Source organism: Tachypleus tridentatus, unplaced genomic scaffold, assembly GCF_004210375.1.
Source record: "Tachypleus tridentatus isolate NWPU-2018 unplaced genomic scaffold, ASM421037v1 Hic_cluster_2, whole genome shotgun sequence".
NCBI classification, from domain to species: Eukaryota; Metazoa; Arthropoda; class Merostomata; order Xiphosura; family Limulidae; genus Tachypleus; species Tachypleus tridentatus.
Window position 1 is genome coordinate 40,586,369 of NW_027467782.1, and position 21,468 is coordinate 40,607,836.

The window sequence follows — 21,468 nt, forward strand, 5'->3', positions numbered from 1 at the left end:
GGGGGGTGTATGGTGCATACAATCATCCGCCCTTACAGGTTGGTCTGTTGAATTGTTTTATTGTTCCACAAGTCTACAAATTGTGTTTGTTCTTGTGATTCTCGTGTACTTACCAATCGAATTACATAATTAAGCAGAGATGTAGGCTTTTGCACTCTCCTACTACATACGATCATGTGAGTAAGGTAAAATATATAAGGATGCCTCACAATGTTTACAGACAATTGAAACCATATGTTAGAGATTGCAAATAAAGCTATAACAGACGAAACTGGTGCCTACAGCAGTGGATATGGTCAATCTAGCAAAACATTAGGCTTCTCCGTCATGGGTTATCATTTCAAATTTACCTTTGGTAGAAGAATCTGTATAGTACACAAACAACGAGAATTTGTATTTCTCGTTGCTCTAACTACGTTACATTCTGTTTTCATATATTGTTTCATTTCAAAATGTTCCTTAGTGTTTCACGTTAACTATTAGGATTATTTCTGGCTCGAAAATAGCAGTTACTAGGAGCATCACCAGGTGACTGAAAAAGTATTAAAATATATTAAACATACAATAGAAGATTTTACATTTCAATGAAAGATTAATATTAAAAAAGATAAGAAAATATATATAGGTTATTCTAAAATTCTTATAAAAGCTAAGTAACTGGTAAATAAATACATACACAAATACATCTAATTGGAGAACCACCTCACGTGCAAAAACTAATACTTCTTAAACGTCACCGTATCGAAGCAATTTAACGGATATTCAAAAAAAGGAACACAAAAATTCGAATGGAGAGTGAAGTTTAGGAATATAGCTGCAAAAGTGTTAGAAGAAGCAATTATCCGTATAAATAAGTTGAACAAAACACAAAAAAACAAACTAATCAAGAATTATTAATATAAACAAAACAAGGTAAAAAATTGATTTATATTTCACTAAATTCTCTAGAGGGAATTAGCTGGTAAAAAATATACCTTAGATTTTGTAAGCAATTACTGATTTCGTTTAAGTTTAAAAGGCGTAAAACAACTAAGATAATGAATTAATGCAAAATAACCTTATCATCGTATTCTTTCGATAATCTCTGACAAACGCTTTAAATGTTTCCATTAAATAAAAGAATGGTTGTTATCTAAATAATGAATTATTATAGATCTAAGTTGTTATTTAGATAAGCCATGAACAAACGACTTCTCTGGAAAGAGTTTTTCCAATGTCAATGGTCGAACCCAAAGGATTGTTTGTGAATAAATAACTTACGTCAAAGCTACCAACTAAACATCCATTATGAGGATGAAGATCTTTAATTATTTAATATAAGAAAGTGAGTCGAGGACAGTAAATTCATTAAATGTCAATAATCTGAGAATAATTATAAATAATTTGGCCGTTTTATATCTGAGCGTTCTGATTGCAGAAAGTATCGGGGCTTTATGATTTGTTTGTTTGTTTGTTTTATTAATTTTGCGCAAAGCTAAACGAGGGCTATCTGCTCTAGCCGTCTCTAATTTAGCATTCCGTAATTGTTTGACAATATCTATCTCTTTCGGATTGTTTCTTGACAGTTTGACTTACAGTTTTTAATTACAATTTCCGCAGTATTTTTACTCTCTTGTTCAATCTGTTCTTTTGTAGTTGAATTTTTCTCTTTGGAATTATCTTAACTTAAAACTTTTACTGAAACATGTATGTTAAGTGTTTTGCAAGTATATTTTCCATGAGACGATAACAAAAAAACTAGCAACGAATTTAAATTTCTTTTCACCGAGACACAATACAACTTCGAATTGATTGACAGTTTGTGTTTTGGAGACAATATTATAGGAAATATTATACATCAAACAAGGTTTTTCAAATACTGCAATTTTAACATTATTATGAAAAAAGGTGCAGATTTGGCTTAACTTTAGACAAACAAAGTTTTGTTGAAATATATATATATTTGTTTTACTGGGATCAAATAAAACCAATGGCTAGCGACAAGCCTAAAAACTTGGATTATGTGCATAAAAGCTTCAAAGAAAAATGTAAAATATTTCTATTTCTCAATTGTCTAGTATTAAGAGAACAGGCAAAATATTTTAATAGTTCAGTGAAAAAAAATTCCACATTATTTATTTTGTCTGTAGACCGCTTCTTCGTCACTTTTATCATATTTACGTCAATTGCAAAACTTCAAAACAAGTATTCAAAGTGTGGAATTAAAACCCATCCCAACTTCAGTTACTTCCCTTCGACAAAACATCCATAATAAAGGTTTCTCAAGCAATTTTAATTCAAAATCGGGGAAAATAAATCTTCAAATAATTATTTCATATCAATACATTTCTTTCAACGCCTTAACTTCTATTTTTAAGAACTAGACCTCTTATTTCTTTTCAAGCATGAAACAAAGTCAGGTGTTTTTGCCAAAACGAAGCAGTTAGTTTATCTTTACGAAAGCAAACTGAACCTGAGTTCCATTTCAACCTTTAACTTAATTAATCTACATGCCGTGATGATGACAATAATTATATAGTTGTACAACTTCCAATATTATATCCACACGATGAAATAAATCAAACAGTAGTTTCAAATGATTTAATGGAGAACAATCGTTACAGCAACATTTCCTTTCTGGCTGTTATATAAAACCTCATTACGTCTAAAACATCTAAATAATTGGTGTAATAGTTTTAGAGGTAAAGCATTTATTTGTTTGTTTTTGAATTTCGCACAAAGCTACTCGAGGGCTATCTGTGCTAGCCGTCCCTAATTTAGCAGTGTAAGACTAGAGGGAAGGCAGCTAGTCATCACCACCCACCGCCAACTCTTGGGCTACTCTTTTACTTATAAAGGATCAAAACGTAGAAAGCAAATCATATTTATTGCAGGCCTAAAATATTTAATACGAAGGAAAATCTTGTTCAGCATCTCGTTGCGATCTAGCAGATATGTTTCTTTAATAAATGTATCTCAGACAAAACAAAAATTATGAAAGGTCTTGGCATATTTTTTAAAGAAATGCATCTCTGTTTCGTAATTCATTAAATATGTTTTATCTTTGTTATTTCCAATGGTTCACAGATATACACTGCTGGCCAAATAGAAAAATATGAATTTTGCGTTATCAGACTCAACCACTTATTTGAGTAAAGCTTCGAAATATGAAAATAAAAAAGGGAAAATAAAAACAACTTTTTTAGCATTTAATAGGGAAAATGTGAACAAAATTAAATTAGCCTAAATACTAGCTGGTCAAAAGTTTAAGACTTTACTGAAACGAAGCGTTAATCGGTAAACACATAACGAAATTCAATCATTTGTGTTCAAGCATTAGCATTTTCAGCATCTAACACTAATATCTTCTGTGTTATTTTGAGTAAAAACATGGCAAAGGCTAAAAAGTTGACAGAGTTTGAACATGGCAGGAGTGTCGAACTGCAAAAGCAAGGTCTCTTTCAACGTGCCATCACTGATGAGATTGGACGTAGTTAAACTGCTGTTGCAAATTTCTTAAAACATGCTGAGGGATTCCGGAACGAGAATTTTAAGTTGTCGGCTCAAGAAAATTTCGTTGGCGTTGAGCAAGAGGATTCGACGGGTTGTACGGCAAAACACCAGCCGATCGTCGAACCAGATTTAGGTCCTTACGAATGTAGAATGCAGCTCAAGAAAAATAAGACGACATCTATGAGAGAAAGGCTTCAAAAACCATAAACGTCTTTAAAGGCCACGCCTCCTTTCACACTACGAAACACATTGGTTAAATTTTGCTGAGAAGCACCAAACATGGGACGTAGAAAAGTGGACGAAGGTTTCGTTCTCTGATGAGAAAAAAATTTAACCTCGATGCCCCAGATGGGTTTCAACGTAACTGGCACGATAAGGATATCCAACCAAAGACATTTTCTGCACGACACAGTGGAGGAGGTTCCATCATGATCTGGGGTGCTTTCTCCTTCCATAGAGCATTGGAGCTTCAGGTTATACAGGGGCGTCAAGCATCAGCTGCCGACATTGGCTTGTTCAAGAGAGCATCCTTATTGACTGAAGGTCCTCACTTGTGTGGAAATGACTGGATCTTTTAGTAGAACAACGCTGTAATCCACAATGCTCGCAGGACAAAGGACTTTTCATAGCGAATAACGTGTTTCCTTTGGGCCATTCAGCGTGTTCGCTCGAATTGAACCCCATTGAAAATGTTTTGGGGTGGATGGCAAGGGAAGTCGAAAGAAATGATCAACGTCAATTCCAAACAGTGCATGATCTTCGTGAAGTCATCTTCACCACTTGGAATAACATTCGAGCCAGCCTTCTGCAAACGCTTATATAGACCATGCCAAAGTGAATGTTTGAAGATATTCGCAATGACGACCGTGCAATTCTACTGAGACCTCTTGTTGAGCATTTAGGGTTAGGTCATACGATGTTTATATTATTTCAAGGTTTAATGTCAGTGCTTAAGTTGTTAAAGAGGCTAAATATTTCGTTAGAAATTTCTGGCATAAAATGGTATGTCGGTAGGAGGGATAAGGATGAATTTAATATATTGTAAGTGTTTGCCCTTTAATAAAAGTGAGGTAACTGTTAATTTTAAGTGACAATAATAACAGTTGCACTTATGATGATGTCATACCAAAGGTTGATACGACATAATTATTAAAAGTCATAATCTACCTAGAGTAGAAGTTGTTGTTATTGTATTTTGAATTTAATTATTTAGTACATTAGATTCCTAAATTGTGAAAGTTAGTTTAAATGCTACTTAATTATGTATAAATCATCATTTTTCATTTTATTTTAGAGGAGTCTGAAACAATCACTTACATCCGGTGCGACCTACAAGAAAAGTCAATTCCTCCAGAGGCTGTGATAACCAAAAGGTATGCATTCTGAAGTAAATCATGACTCTTAGGTCAAGTGGTTGTCAAGGCGCTCTACTCACAATCTGCGAGACGCTGATTTGAACTCTCGTCACACCAAACACACTCACCCATTTAACCGTGGGGAAGGACTAAAATATGACGGTCAATGTCTCTATTCGTTGATAAAAGAGCAACCGAATTGTTGTCGTTTGTTGGTGTTGACTAGGTGCCTTCTCGCTGGTCTATAACTGCTTTAAAAGTTAGCGCAGAGAGCCCACGTGTTGTTTCGCGCAAAATTCAAAACAATCCAAGGAAACTTTAGCAGTTAATATGTCATGAAAACTAACTCGGTGTCGAACAAACCTTTTAAAGCTATAAAATATTACGTATTTTTCTTAATCAATAGGCCCGGCATGGCCAAGCGTGTTGAGGCATGCGACTCGTAATCTGAGGATCGCGGGTTCGCATCCTGGTCGCACCGAACATACTTTTCCTTTCAGTTGTGGGGGCGTTATAACGTAGCTGTCAATCCCACAATTACTTGGTAAGAGAGTAGTCCAAGTGTTGGCTGTGGGTGGTGATGACTAGCTGCCCTTAGTCTAGTCTTAACTGCTAAATTAGGGACGGCTAGCACACATAACCCTCCAGTAGCTTTGTGCGAAATTAAAACACAAACAAAACAAAACTTTGTTCCTTTGCCGCTAGGCAAAGAATTTTATAGAGTTTGTGTTGTTGTTGTTTTATATTGTCTGAAGAAGTTTTCTGATCTATATATTATGTTTGTAATCAATTACAAAGCTACAAAATTCGGTATTTATTCTCAGCCCATCATGGATATGAAACCCTGTCCACAAGAGTTGTAAATCCCGAATACATACCACTGTGTCACAGAGGGTTCTACTCTACATACCACTGTGTCACAGAGGGTTTCTCTACATACCACTGTGTCACAGAGGGTCTACTCTACATACCACTGTGTCACAGAGGGTTCTACTCTACATACCACTGTGTCACAGATATACACCACTGTGTCACAGGTTCTACTCTACATACCACTGTGTCACAGAGGGTTCTACTCTACATACCACTGTGTCTCAGAGGGTTCTGCTCTACATACCACTGTGTCACAGAGGGTTCTACTCTACATACCACTGTGTCACAGAGGGTTCTCTCTACATACCACTGTGTCACAGAGGGTTCTACTACATACCACTGTGTCACAGAGAGTTCTACTCTACATACCACTGTGTCACAGAGGGTTCTACTCTACATACCACTGTGTCACAGAGGGTTCTACTCTACATACCACTGTGTCACAGAGGGTTCTACTCTACATACCACTGTGTCACAGAGGGTTCTACTCTACATACCACTGTGTCACAGAGGGTTCTACTCGAGCTACCCAATTTGTACCACTTATTTATTTTATCTTCAGCTTTAGTTAACCTTTAAAAATATTCAAAACCAGATAGTATGGAAGAAATTTTTAAATGTTTTTATATGTATACTTGTCTTTATTTTATTAAAAAGTAAACATAAAACATATTCCCTGTTACGTTATCAATTATAAAAATATATTATGATTGTGAATGAAATGCCCACTAGTATACAAACCAGGTATTTTACATAAAAGTAGCCATTTTTTCTATATAATATTTGAACAAGTGATTGTTCACTCTAATCTTATTATACTACTGACAGTGTTACCTTCACCATTTCAAGGGCCTACTGCACTTTATGTATGTTACGACTATGTTTAAATTTATATGTCAGTTTTACATTTTTTCCTTTAATAATTCGCAAAAGGAAAACTCTACAAATTCGTCACAATAAAGAAACATTTTTTTTATATTTCTCGTAAGTTCATGAAATAAAATATGGTATTTCACGAACTACTTCACTGAATAATACTTCGGCAGGATGTTCAACACAGGTCTGAGAAAAGTCTCTGGGAATAGTCTCTCATGGTATAAATTGCAGTTCCATGTTTTTCTTAAGAATCTATAGAAGTAATCGGTCTTTCAACACAAGATGTGAAGGTATGTTGAGGTGTAATTGTTGTTCTCTTTATGTGTTTATCAGAAAAACTCCCACATAGTGTACGGTCAGTTGAGAACTCACATGCGATTTTACTATCAATATAAAAATGAACAAACCAAATAATTCTTGTGGCTATTTGTTGTTAAGCACAAAGCTACACATTGATCTATCCTATTTGTTAACACCCCAGAATGACTGAATCCCGAATCGTAAAACTGTAAACTCATATGATAACCAATGACTCAAGGAAGGTATATATAGTTTTATCTCGTTACGAGAAATAGTTTATATCTTTATAGAAGTGACCCTGAAAGAAAACTAAAGTTTACAAAAATGAAATGAATTAACAGCTTTAATTAATATTCTCAAATTCAAACTAACGTATACAAATTAACGACAAATTATAACGATTGAATATAAATAAGTAACACTGGTTTATATATGACAAAATAACATGTGTTAGGTGCCTTTAATTCATTGTAATAAGTAGGAAGTAAAACATGTCGATCCACCAATATAACGTATGATTTCATAATACTGAGATGTCATCGTTATGGTTCAGAATATTTTGAAAACAATTTATGTTTGATACTATAATATAGAGTCAGTACTTTACAACGGATAATTATAATAATTGACAAAAATAATGAAAAATGAGTCTCACACTCACTTGTAAGTGAAACTAAATCAGAATGAAAGATTGTGAAAATACTTTAAAACACCTAGTGTAATAATGTTGTGGAGCATTTCTATACAGTATACAGAACACACAATAAGAATGACGTTGAAATCCCACTATTCGGTTAATAAGAGTTGTCCAAGAGGTGGTGGAAGACGATGTTGACTAGTGTATCATATCAAAACTAGAAACAGTTAATTCTAGTTTAAAATTATGTGTAGTTTTTATTTCTATGCGAGATAACAAAAGTTACCGAACTTTCTCAACAAGAAACTAAAATGTAAAAGTGTAATTCTTACTCTCGTGAACACATGGTGTTCATGTCTCACCTGTTGGTTAACTGTAATTATAACTTATTTTGTCAGTACAAATACTCTATAGTAACATTTCTCTCTCTTTAAAATGTGTCAGCTGTTTGTTTGTTTCCTTCAATACGTTATATAATAGACATTTTTTTTAGTTCGGAAGATGTTATACAAGACATTTAAACATTCTTACATGTTTACTTGTTTACATTTCGTTAAATATTAAATATGAGCATTCTCTATTGTGTTGTAAATTACAAAATACAAAATTATAGTTAATAATATGTCCACCAGAGTCTACATTCTAGACATTTTACATTCCAGTTGCTACTGATATCTACATGTTGTTGTAACCTACAGTAAGTTTCAGGACAGATATATCAGTTGTATTCTTATAACACAACAGTAACTGGCTACTTTACATTTCTCCATCTGCCTCTGACCCACACGTGAGTACAATCACAAAGTCTTAATGTTAACATTATATTTTTTCAAAATTCTAATGGTTCACCTGTGATCCAGCAATAAGTGTGAGAACTTACAAATCTATATTTCGTTATTAGGTGCTTCAAGTTGATTCTAATGATAAAACAATAACTCACTAAACACTCAAGCAACAACATATTATTATGATACATGAAAGAAAATTTAAGTTTCTCGCTACTCTGATGCCAGAAGGGTTGTTGTAAAACAATCACCAATAGTGGCATTATTTCAACAATATCTTCTTGTTCTTGTTCACAATGTCAAATAATTGTATTTTGTTCATATTCTGAACTGTTTGTTTTTGTTATAATAATGAATTTTAAATGGCAGACTGTGATATTTTTTGACGTAAAGAAACGACATAAATATTTGAAGACCTTTGGCTTCCTTTTTAAAAATTAGCTAGATCTGTTTAAATCATACTGTAAGGGCTCTGAATAGGAACATGAAGAAAGCTAATAACGTAAGTTTCCAACTATATAGTCCCAAGTTCAAGGTCAACAAACAGTTAAATTTATTGGTAGTACCTTCACTAGTAGACTCACATGGAATGTTTACTTTTAAGAAGTATGCACCTAAATCAAATGTAAACTATCTTTACAAAATCGGCAGTTATCTGAACAGTGCAATAAATTATGTTAATATATGAAATGTGTGTAAGGTTGATATATGAATATTGTAACGTGCAGTATGTCAACTGTCTTTTGAAAATGTTCAAAGTCCTCTTAAATTATATTCAGATTATTCTATATTATCTGGGGCTGAGCGTTTTGTTCCGAAATGTAAGCGTGAGAACTGGATTTACTGGCTCATGGTGTTTATCTACGTTCGTGTAGATGGGTCGTTAATGAAACCTCACCACTCTGAACCAACCAATCAAGAAATATTATGTATATAAAAAACGGCTGGTATGAGTATAGAAAGCACTTTATAATTTTCTCTACAAGTTCGTTTTATCGTCATTACAGATAATCAAGAAAAATTATAATCATAGTTGTTATCTTTATAACCGTTACAGTTGAAGTGTTTGTGATTTCCTTGAACATTTTCCCACCTTTCTATATACGTAAATAATCATTGATGACGAAAAAACCCACTTGTAGAGAAAAATATATATGTAAAACAGCTGGTTTGGGTTGAGAAAAATTTTACGTAGAGAAGCGAACAACGTTTCAACCTTCTTCGGCCATCGTTATGTTCACAAAGAAAGAAAGACATAACTGACCGATACATGACCACATGTTTGAAAGGGGTTGTGTAACTGAGTGTAAGAATGTAGAGGGCGTGCTTAGATGTTTGATTATATTTGTAAATATAGGTGTGAAAATGTTCCATTGTATTGGTTTACTTTGGGTTTGAGTTCTTGTATAAGTGAGGCTTCTTTAATTTTGCGTTTGTTTCTTTATTTAGCATTTGAGTTTTTTCTATGGTTATGTTGTGTTTTTTGATTTGCAGTGTTCGAAAACGTGTGAAAGTGACTTTTTATGTTCTTTTGAATCTGGTTTCAGTTTTTTTACTTGTTTCTTCAACATAAAAATCTTGACAGTTATCACAGGAACTCTAAAACCATGATAATAACCAAACGATATCTAGTGTGTGATTTTTCAACGATACAAATTTCGCTTTCTAAATACCGTTTCAAAAATAAAATTAATTTTATATTGAAAATTTTCTAATCCTTGATGTTTTCATTCTTGAATAACTTCGCATCTGACAACTAAGACCAACCCGAGATATCAACCAAAACACACAGAAAGAAAGTTTAACAGTAGATAGAAAACGTTAGTTACCATGTATGTCCCGAAATATCGATTTGTAAAATGAAAATAAAATATCACTTTCTGACAGCATGATAATAAGAGTTATTCAATCAAGTACTTAAGGTATGTACTTAGTATAATATTCATTAAAATTATATTATAAATAAAAATTTCTAATAAGATATAAATATTATATTACCCAATACTGTTTAATTATTAGTTACTTCAGCTACATTTTATTGGAATGTAAACTCTACTGAAACTTAACTATTATAGTTTTAATGAGATACACAGTTCTTAGAACATCGCAGCCAAATAGAATGACTCCATTAACAGTTGACGTCAAGAACCAAATTACAGTATTATAGAGACATGCAGAGAGATAAACACTGAGCCAGTAGGAAACTGTGAGTGAATATTTGTTATTTATATGTAAAACATTTCTGTTAACGTGGCTCATGTAGTGGTGGAATAACTATAAAACTGTAAATGGAAGTTGTGTGATTAGGGTAGAATGGATGTAAGTAGTCAAAACTGTTTGAAAACCCTCACACACAGTTTACATATAACGGATATACACATATAGTTTATATACAAATAAATTGTCTGGAACACACCTAGCTATTACAAGATTAGAATAAACGAACCTCAATGAACGCTATTATAACCACTACTTAGATATTTTAACATAAAAACACACAACACAGGTGTCTATAAAGATATTTCATTTATTTCACTAAGGTATACAGACTGCATAGATGATTTTTCTACCCTAAATCATGTAGACGGGCTGTTTGTTACTTGTTATACTATTAAAATTCTCACAAAGTTACACGAGAATTATCTGCGCTAGTCGTCCCTAATTTAGCTGAGATCAGAAAGAAGGAAGATAATCATCACCATTCGCCGCCAACCGTTGGTTACATCTTAACTTACAAATTGTGGGATTGCCCATCTGGCCATACCGAGATTAACCGTCACTTTTAAAGCCTCTACAGATGAGAGAGCTTGCAAGATTTATCAGAAGAGGATTCGAACTCGCGACCCTTATAATTCGAGCTAAGATCGCTATTCATGTGGCCATAACTACATACATTTAGTTCAGTGTGACCAAATACTCCTGTTTGTCACTTGACAGGAGTCATTTGTACTGTTTTGCAAAGCTCTACAGGTTCAAACATCTGAAACTCTTACCTGAGTATTTGTTATGATTAACCTGTCGTCTTCTTTACTTCAACATATTAAGAAAACTTAGAAATTAAGAAATGTTCTTCTTCAGAGGTGGTCAGAGAAATGAATTTCTCATTGTTTCGGTCGTGTTTTGTCCAAACAGAAAACAAAAATATTTTTTGACTTGTAACATCGTGGTTTATGTGAAGATTTATGAAAACAACCATGAATGCGACGTTCACAGGTTCGTTGTTTTGAATGGGGAAGCTTCAAGGTAACACAGCTACAGCGGGTGTGGAAAACAACAATATCCAGTAGATTCTATTTTCAGCAGTTCATCAGGGAACCAAACTTCCGCTCCAGAAAAGACACTCACGATTTATTTAACGTTATACATGAAAATACATAGACTGATAACAATGTAACGTGATATTTAACTTTGACAATATTTGACAGAAATGTTGAACTTATAGTATAATGTCTGAGTGATCAAACTCGTGAACAAAAAATTGGCTTGCAATTGAATATAGACATGAAGCGTAATACTCTAACAGTAAATATTATGACTCTATAACAGAGGGCATTATTTTTGAGAATTAGATATTGTGTTTTACAAAAAACATAATTAACACTCTAGTAAACCTACTGGACCCTAATGTGTATTATGTTTTTAATCCTTCATAAAAGTTTTTTTTTGCAATCAAACTCACATCTAAATATTAAGAACAATCTAATGATTTAAGATAAATAAACAAAACTAGTTTATATGTGACTAAATAAAACTTATTATCAGACGTTTTACCAGGTAACACATTCAATACAATCAAAAACATTTTCCATTATTTACCAATAATTTAAGTTCAAGGTCCGGTTTTATTGATAGTTCAACTGTATATGTTTCAAAATAGTCTCCATACGAAAAAGTTTGTTCAAGTTGATAAAGTAGATGTGTTGTATGTTGGTTACTATAACCTTGCTATTCATTTTTCATCATCAGATACCTAAAATAAATACTAAACGACTTCCTATACATTACAATTTATATTTTGTTCACAGTTCCAACTTTTAGGATTCTGAATATAATTACAATAAAAAAACATATCGTTTTTTCACAGTGTAAGAATATGTTTCGTATAAACTAACAGGTCCGTAATAATTCTGATGATACTTCTGTATGAGAGACGTTTAATAAAACACTAAATGACTTCCTGTACTTGTTTGTTTGGTTTGTTTTGGAATAAAGCACAAATCTATTCAATGGGCTATCTGTGCTCTGCCCACAATAGGTAACGAAACCCAGTTTTTAGCGGTGCTTCCTGCACTTTAACAGGTTGGTTCTGTTTCAAGTTACGGAGTTAAGACAATTACATATAATATGCTATATAATCAAACTAAGAAACTAATTATCCGTATAATAATGATACAGTACACAGACTGCCAGCTATCAGATATAACACTATCTTTGGATCAGTAAATAAAAACTTACTAGTCTTTTAAAATGTACTATTTTACTCTTTTCTATGTGTCATGTAATTTGTAAGAGAATTATATAGAGGTCTCCAAATTGCTGTAGAAAACAACGGGTAAGTGTCGAATCCACACAAACTGGAATCGCCTGTTTATGGAAAAAAATTTTAATAAGAATGTGCAGATGACCTCGTAACCCCCCATAAGTGGAAGTTTCTCTAAATTCCATACCTCCATGTAGTATCATAAGCTTTCTAAAGGTCAAATAATGTTGACACAACATGTTATCAGTTGAGAATAGCTTCTCAAGTCGAATCAGGTGGCCTAAAATAGAGGGTCAGAATCTATATTATAAGAAGAGGTGTTAGATTCATAGAATCAATATTAACTTCACATGTGAACAGGAAGAAAGTAATCAAATATCATTTCTTAACCTCAAAATTACAAGAACCGACACACAATTTAAAACAGAAATCCACCGAAAAATCACCAATACTGGACAATACATTCCTTGGGACTCAGCACATGAAACAAAAAACAAAACTCAACATACTAAGAAACCAAATAAACAGAGCTATGAAACTATGCTCATCAGATAAAATTAACGATGAATTAGACAAAATAAAACAATACTTCATGAACATCAATAAGTTTCCTCCACAAACCGTAGAAAACATTATACGTACACACCTAGTCAGAAAGCAAAATCAACCAACAAGAGTAAATACATTTCACGAATCAAAAAATCACGAAACCATATACTGCTGCATACCATATTTTCCCGACATCAGCAGACAAATAACCAACATTTGGCAAAACTAGTCACAAAATATGACATTCCAGTTAATACCAAATTTATTCAAAAACCAGGCACAAAACTGAGGTCTATACTATGTAAAAACTACACTTACAAACACCACACCAACATTATTTATAAAATACAATGTGACAACCGCCACGACTTCTATATTGGAGAAACAAGTAGAAAAATGAAAACCAGATTCAAAGAACACAAAAAGTCACCTTCACACATTTTCGAACACTGTAAGTCAAATAAACACAACATAACCATAGAAAACACTCAAATACTAAATAAAGAAACAAACATAAACAAACGCAAAATTAAAGCCTTACTTGTAGAACAACTTAAACCCAAAATAAACCAATACAAAGGAACACCTTTATACTTATATTAAAAATAATAAAATAAATAATATAAAATTATATATTCAAACATCTAACACCGCCCTTTAGATTCCGACACTCAGTTACACATCACCTTTCAAAATGTGGTCAGCTTCCGGTCAGTAACCTCTTTCCTTCTTTGTGAACCTGACGATGACCGAAGAAGGTCGAAACGTTGTTCGCTCCTCTTCGTAAAATATTTTCTCAACCCAAACGAACCATTTTTAACATATATATTTCTCTGTATAAATATTATTCATCTGTTTTGTTCAACACATTGTTTTATTTCCTGATAAATCATTTAGAACACTCGTAACCCTTGACCTTTCATTTACACTCCTCCATTTTCTTTTCTTGGCAGTTTGCCAGTACTCTTTTCAAACTATCGAAAGTCTTCTATATTATTCATAATACAAATATCATTATATATTAAGTTTGTGCCCGGCTTGTACAGTTGAAAGTCTGCGTGTTTACAACGCTAAAATGAGGGGTTTGATTCCCCTCTGTGGACCTAGGAGATAGCCAGATTTCGTTTTGCTATAAGAAAACACACGCACACATTTTAAGTTATAAATATTTTTTCTGTCATAAATCACAAATTTGAAACTCTTCATATCCAGCACTTTAAATATATAAATTTGTTTTATATTTCTAATAAAATTTCATCAGTCGCTTCACCATTTATCGTAAAAGAAACATCTTGAAATTAATGTTTTTTTTATATTATTTAAACTGCAACGAGGACTAAAGAATGTTCGCTTGGTCTGAAAAACATATTTTTTTTTAATTATAGAAACTCATCGCTGTTGGAGAACAAATAATGATCGTACATTCTAGTTCCTCGTCTCTATAAATTATTAATGCCATACAAGATGGACAGTCAATCATTTTTCTTAAAGGTAATTGAAGGTGCTACTGACTGGTTTTATTCCCTGTGGTCAATAACTAAATATTAGGGACGGTGGAAAACAGTTTTATTGTTTCTTCCCTTACACAACACGTCTTATCAAGTTTATTTTGTCTTCAACGTCTTATGATTTTTAAGACGTTACGTTTTGCTATTGTCGTTAAGTGCTAAGGTAAGGCTGGAAACGTTTTACCTTCATTATTTTTTTAATTTTGAAGCTAAATTCTAAAACCGTTAACTCGATGCCTTCACATAGCCCCAGGGCCTGGCATGGCCGAGCGCGTAAGGTGTGCGACTCGTACCTGAGGGTCGTGGGTTCGCGCCCGAGTCGCGCTAAACATGCTCGCCCTCCCAGCCGTGGGGTGTATAATGTGACGGTCAATCCCACTATTCGTTGGTAAAAGAGTAGCCCAAGAGTTGGCGGTGGGTGGTGATGACTAGCTGCCTTCCCTCTAGTCTTACACTGCTAAATTAGGGACGGCTAGCACAGATAGCACTCGAGTAGCTTCGTGCGAAATTCCCCCCAAAAAAAAACAATTACAAAGTCCCCTATGACACAGCGGTAAGGTTAAGTTGTTAGAACATTTAAAATCTGTGTATTATTCCCAAGACAGACAGACAAGTGTGGCTTTGTTTTTACAACAAACAAATAAAATCTTCAGATATTTATACAGTTCCGTCATGTCAGAGAAATAAAACATGCTGTTGTTCATCTTATTCTTATGAAACTCTTCAGAACCAGTGAATATTAGAAACATCACGACATGATTTAAACATATTGGTTATAATTATAGAAAACTAGATGTCCTTAATTTTATGTAACATATATGGTTATACTTTGGTTTTATTTGTAAAAAAAAAAAAAAAGATTCCAATTAATCAACGCTACCTAAATTTGCTAGTAAAAAGATTTAATAACTAGTTGATGAATGAGGGAGGAAATATTAATAATGACAAACGTCAGCTACAGCTACAAACGTCTGTGTTATCCTGTCTGTTAAACACCATATAATACCTTCAGCTACAAACGTCCGTGTTATCCTGTCTATTAAACACCATATCATACCTTCAGCTACAAACGTCTGTGTTATCCTGTCTGTTAAACACCATATAATACCTTCAGCTACAAACGTCTGTGTTATCCTGTCTGTTAAACACCATATAATACCTTCAGCTACAAACGTCTGTGTTATCCTGTCTGTTAAACACCATATAATACCTTCAGCTACAAACGTCTGTGTTATCCTGTCTGTTAAACACCATATAATACCTTCAGCTACAAACGTCTGTGTTATCCTGTCTGTTAAACACCATATAATACCTTCAGCTACAAACGTCTGTGTTATCCTGTCTATTAAACACCATATGATACCTTCAGCTAGCAAACGGCAAACGTCCTGTCTGTTAAACACCATATAATACCTTCAGCTTCAAACGTCTGTCTGTTAAAACACCATATAATACCTTCAGCTGCAAACGTCTGTGTTATCCTGTCTGTTAAACACCATATAATACCTTCAGCTTCAAACGTCCGTGTATCATACCTTCATATCCTGTCTATTAAACACCATATGATACCTTCAGCTACAAACGTCTGTGTTATCCTGTCTGTTAAACACCATATCATAACTTCAGCTACAAACGTCTGTGTTATCCTGTCTGTTAAACACCATATAATACCTTCAGCTGCAAACGTCTGTGTTATCCTGTCTGTTAAACACCATATAATACCTTCAGCTTCAAACGTCTGTGTTATCCTGTCTATTAAACACCATATAATACCTTCAGCTACAAACGTCTGTGTTATCCTGTCTGCTATATCGTGATGTAAAAGTTCAAATAGGAATTAATAATATACTCCTCATAGACACTGGATGCAAATTTTCGGACTTCCGTATATTTTGATTTCTCATGATTTCTCTCTGAATTCCTTGTAAACAGACATTAATGGTGTTTGACAAATGTGTAGAGAAACATGAAGGGGGAGGTCTAGAAATTTAATGTACAAAACATTTCTTGAATGGAAATTTCCCCCCGCAGAGTGTGTAGCGCAGATAATATATTGTCCCCGCTAATATAGCGGTATGTTTACCGATTTATAACGTTAACATCAAGGGTTCGATTCCCTTGGTGGGCTCAGAAGGTAACCCGATCTTTAGAAAACACACACCCACTCACAGACCCATCAGGTGTAATTTTGTCGGTGGTGGAAGAAAAGTCTACACCTTTGTTCTTGTATCATTACCTCAGGTTATGAATGTCTGACAATTGGACTAAACCCGGTATATTCCGACAGTTAGGAAGTTAGGTGGTTTTTTACAAGCTGTCTAAATTTCAAAAGTAGAGACATCTAGCTTCGTTGGAAATTAACAAATGCAAAAAAACAAAAACATATTAGTGCACTAAGACTCTTACAGATGGCGCAATTATAGAAACAAAAACAGTAATTAATAATGTATCGTTTTTTTTCTTGTTTAAGGTTTTTAAATAATCGAATGACACTTCAATTTTCGTACTGCCCTCTACCTTTAAAAGCAATTTTTGAAGTTAACCTGAGAAGTTTTAACGCTTTAAGTTTCCAAGATGGTAAATTCTAGAGGCTAACACAATATTTACAACAATTGTTAGATTTCTACAAAACATTTCAAAAGCAATTTCTAGTGAAATATTTTATTCGGAATTTTTATCATTAAGTGTAAACAGAAATAACAAGTGGCATGTGATGTGTGAGGTAAATTATCGCGCTAACAGCTAAGCAAGAGAGGATTCAATCAGTTATTAAAACTAAATTATTAGTAGAAACAAAAGTGTTATAAAAGTTTTATTTTGGTAAATGTTAAATATAGATGCTCATCATGGTTCATATTATAAGTACTATTGTATATTTTTAATATTCACTGCTTGTGAAGATTTTCTTGTTTCATACTAATAAAGATATACGACAAAATGTTTTGTTACTGTGACAGAACAGTATAAATATCTGAACACTTTGTTTGTTATAAGAACAAAGTCACAATGGTGTTTCTGTTGTGTAACTACTTAAACTTATGCTGTACTCTAGGAGCTGTGTGTAGGTGTTGAGTCAGCCGTTTTAGAATTTAGCTTCATGAATTAAAAAAAGGCCCGGCATGGACAGGTGGTTAAGGCGTTCGACTCATAATAAATAATTAGATAAGAGTTTCACATGTTTGGAACTGTAGTGTATCATAAAACTGTACAAATGACTTCTGTCATGTGACAAACAAGAGTATGTCATCACACTGAACTAAGTGTATGTATACCGTCCTGATACGGCTAGGTGGTGAGTGACTGAATTCTTAAGGTAACGAGTATGAATCCCCACTCATGAAACTTGTTTGCCCATTCAGCCAAAGAGGCGTTATAAGTAACGGTTGATCCCAGAATTTGTAAATAAAAAAGTAACTAACAGTTGAGGAGGATGGTGATGGCTATTAACCTTCCTTCTTATCTCACACAGGTAACTTAAGGACGGCTAGCGCAGATAATTCTCGTATAAATTTGTGGGAAGTTTAAGTCAAACAAAGAAACAAACAGCGTGTCAACATGATTAGGATATAAAATTATTTAGTTAGCCTGTATACTTATGGTTAAATAAATGTCTTTATAGACACCTGTGTGTTCTAAAGTTAAAATAACTACGTTTTGTCTATAATATTGCACATCGAAGCTCGTTTGTTCTAATGTTACAATAGCTACGTGTGTTCCACACGATTTATTGATATATAAACCATTTGTGAATATACATGAAACACAACTACTTACATGTTACTATTCATTCTACCCTAATCACACAACTTCATTACCACTTACAGTTTTAAAGTCTTTCCACCACTACATGAGCCACTTTAACAGAAATGTATCACATGTAAATAACAAATAATCACTCACAGCTTCCTATTGGTTCAATCTGTCTCTCTACATGTCTCTATAATATTGTAATTTGACACTTGACGTCAACTGTTAATGGAATCATTCTGATTGGCTGTGATGTTCTCAGAACTGTGCATCTCATTAAAAAATACGACTATATAAGCTGAGTTTCAGGACCATAGTCTAATTGTATATTTACACCCGATAAAACGTGGTTGAAGTACCCATAATTGAATACCCTTGGTAATATAATTTTATATCATGTTTGAGAGTATTTCTTTATAATAGTAATTATAATTAATATTAAACAAAGTACAGATCTTAAATACTTATATGAATAATTATTTTATCATGTTAACACAAACTAATATTTTGTTTTCATTTTATAAGTCAATATTTTACCACAGGCATGATAACTTCAACGTTTTTCTATTCATTGTTAAACTTTAATTCTGTGTGTTTTGGTTGATCGATCTGGTATTGTTCTTAGATATAAAGTTTCTTTAATAAAGAAGTTTTACTTTCATGTTTTATTAAGTTCGAGAAACCTCCAAGAAAAGAGAAAAATCGATATAAAATTATTTTTGTTGTTAAACGGTATTTACAAAATGTAATTTTATCCTAAAGAAATCTTGCATTAGATGTTGTTGTCCAGTTATTGTAATGGTTTTAGTGTTCCTGTGATAAATCGGGAACTTGTTTCTTCTGTAACTCTCTACTTCCGTTCATAAAAGTACTTCTGTTTTAATATATCTGAAGCTAGTAAGATATAGAATTCATGGGCTGTACTAAGTTTCGATCTTTTATTTTAGGCTTTGTTAAAAGTCACATTTCTCTAACTGTATTAATACTGATTTTAACAGATCAGAGAAATGAAGACTACAACAATTATTATACTTTTGATGTTTACAACACTGTTGGAATCAACTCCAGGTGAGAGAATGAATTCTTTAACACTAAATTCATACAAACAGTTTAAATGGTATGATAGAAATATCAATTATTATAAGTTACGTTTGTCTGTATCGTTCAAGAAACTGCCACAATGTTTATTTCTTGTTACTAACGGAGGTTTGTAACATAATATTTAATGAAGGTAAGTTTATAACAACGACGTGTATCTAAAAATTCGAATATTGTCTACAATGAAAGAATGTAAAAAACAATATACTTCTCTTGATGACTATATATTTGACAGCAATTTAAAGTGAGAAATTAAATTATTTCAAAATGATTACATGTGTGAAACAGCAACGCAGGGTGACACAACCGTGCATTTTTATAAAATTTGTTCTTATAACTTTTGAAGTAAATATTTTAATTTAAATTGCATTTGTTGCTACAACTGAATATCAAACTGATAGTAAGTAATATAGATAATAAAGTAACAGATAATTGTTAATTAACTAGTGTACAAAATAATAATTACATTAATACGACAGCTGTTTATATGATTGATCTTGTGCTATGGTCGTGTTTGTTATGATATACAATCCACAACCGTGAGAACAATATACCGTATTTTATACAATGTAATACGCACATTTTTTGTTTATATTTCTCATGAGTGTCTCAAGACAAAGGTGATGAGTTAAGACAAGAGGTTAACTGGGAATCTACTCAAATCGGCCTCTCATACAGATCATAATGTCATTACTTACTAACTACAAGTATCTTCAGTAGTATAAAACAATTGAACTAATATTGTCGATATACTGTGGAATATATTATGTCTTTACTCAGTAAATTGAAGAAAATCAAGGATATATTAAAGTGTTGGTTGTAAAGTCAATTTTTATTAGAATTCTCTGTCACAAATTAGGGTTCGTCTTCCACGCTGTAGCCTCTAACTGAGGCGTAAAATACAATATTTAGTGTATAAGGTAAGCAACGGAGAATCACTTTAATGTGTTTTTGCAGATAATTTTTATGTACATTTAGTGACGCTACGGAAAGTTGAAATTTAATATAAGATACTGTTCTAGAAACAAAGTAGATTGGTTTATAGATTAACAATAGATTTTACTGACAAACTCGTTAAATAACGTAACTGTTAAATATGACTATGACGTGTTCTGTAACATTAACGGTTGATCTTGATATTGACGTAATTTTAACAGTTTTATGAATATAATGTTTATTAGCTAGGCTTCACAAGTAGATAAACAGTGACAATTAAAAAATCATTATAAAATATTATAGGTGATATATATTCTAATGACGTTACTTTGTTTACTACCTGAACTAGAGGGGAATTTCCGAGATGACATCGAATGTGCAACAAATTTTGTTCATTGTGATGTTCCTCCTTCATATTGTTGTCCTAATGCTCATGGACTTATTGGAGGTGGAGGTGGAGGTGGAGGTAATTATGGACTCTTTGACTGGAACCCTATGGAAGCGTAGAAGGAAGCGATATATTCTGAGGATATTTTAGTATCCATATGTAATTTTGTTATCAATAAAAATAAATAATTTTGTTTTGCTTGTTGTTAAACACAAAGCTAAGATCTATCTTAGTTCAAAACACTCAGGGAATCGAAACCCGGAATTTAGTAATATAAGTTCTCCACCTTACCAGTTGCTCAACGGAAAGTGTGTGTGTGTAGCTAGAATATTAATACTGTTGATATTCTAATTATCAGTATTCTATTAATAAGCTTTGTGTTAAGTTAAATGAATCAAAACTAAGGACTGAGTTAAAAACAGGAAATCAACACCTCTGATATTT

General features: G+C 33.0%; 1 long non-coding RNA gene across 1 annotated transcript in view; it reads left to right on the top strand.

Annotated features, from left to right (window-relative positions):
- The window catches only part of LOC143242975 (uncharacterized), a 78,255-nt gene extending 57,047 nt beyond the window's left edge, over positions 1–21,208 (top strand). Inside the window, exons 2-3 of the long non-coding RNA XR_013023534.1 lie at positions 19,601–19,670; positions 20,986–21,208. This is a non-coding gene — a long non-coding RNA (uncharacterized LOC143242975). The remainder of the gene's footprint in view (positions 1–19,600; positions 19,671–20,985) is intronic.
- Positions 21,209–21,468: the final 260 nt, after the last annotated feature.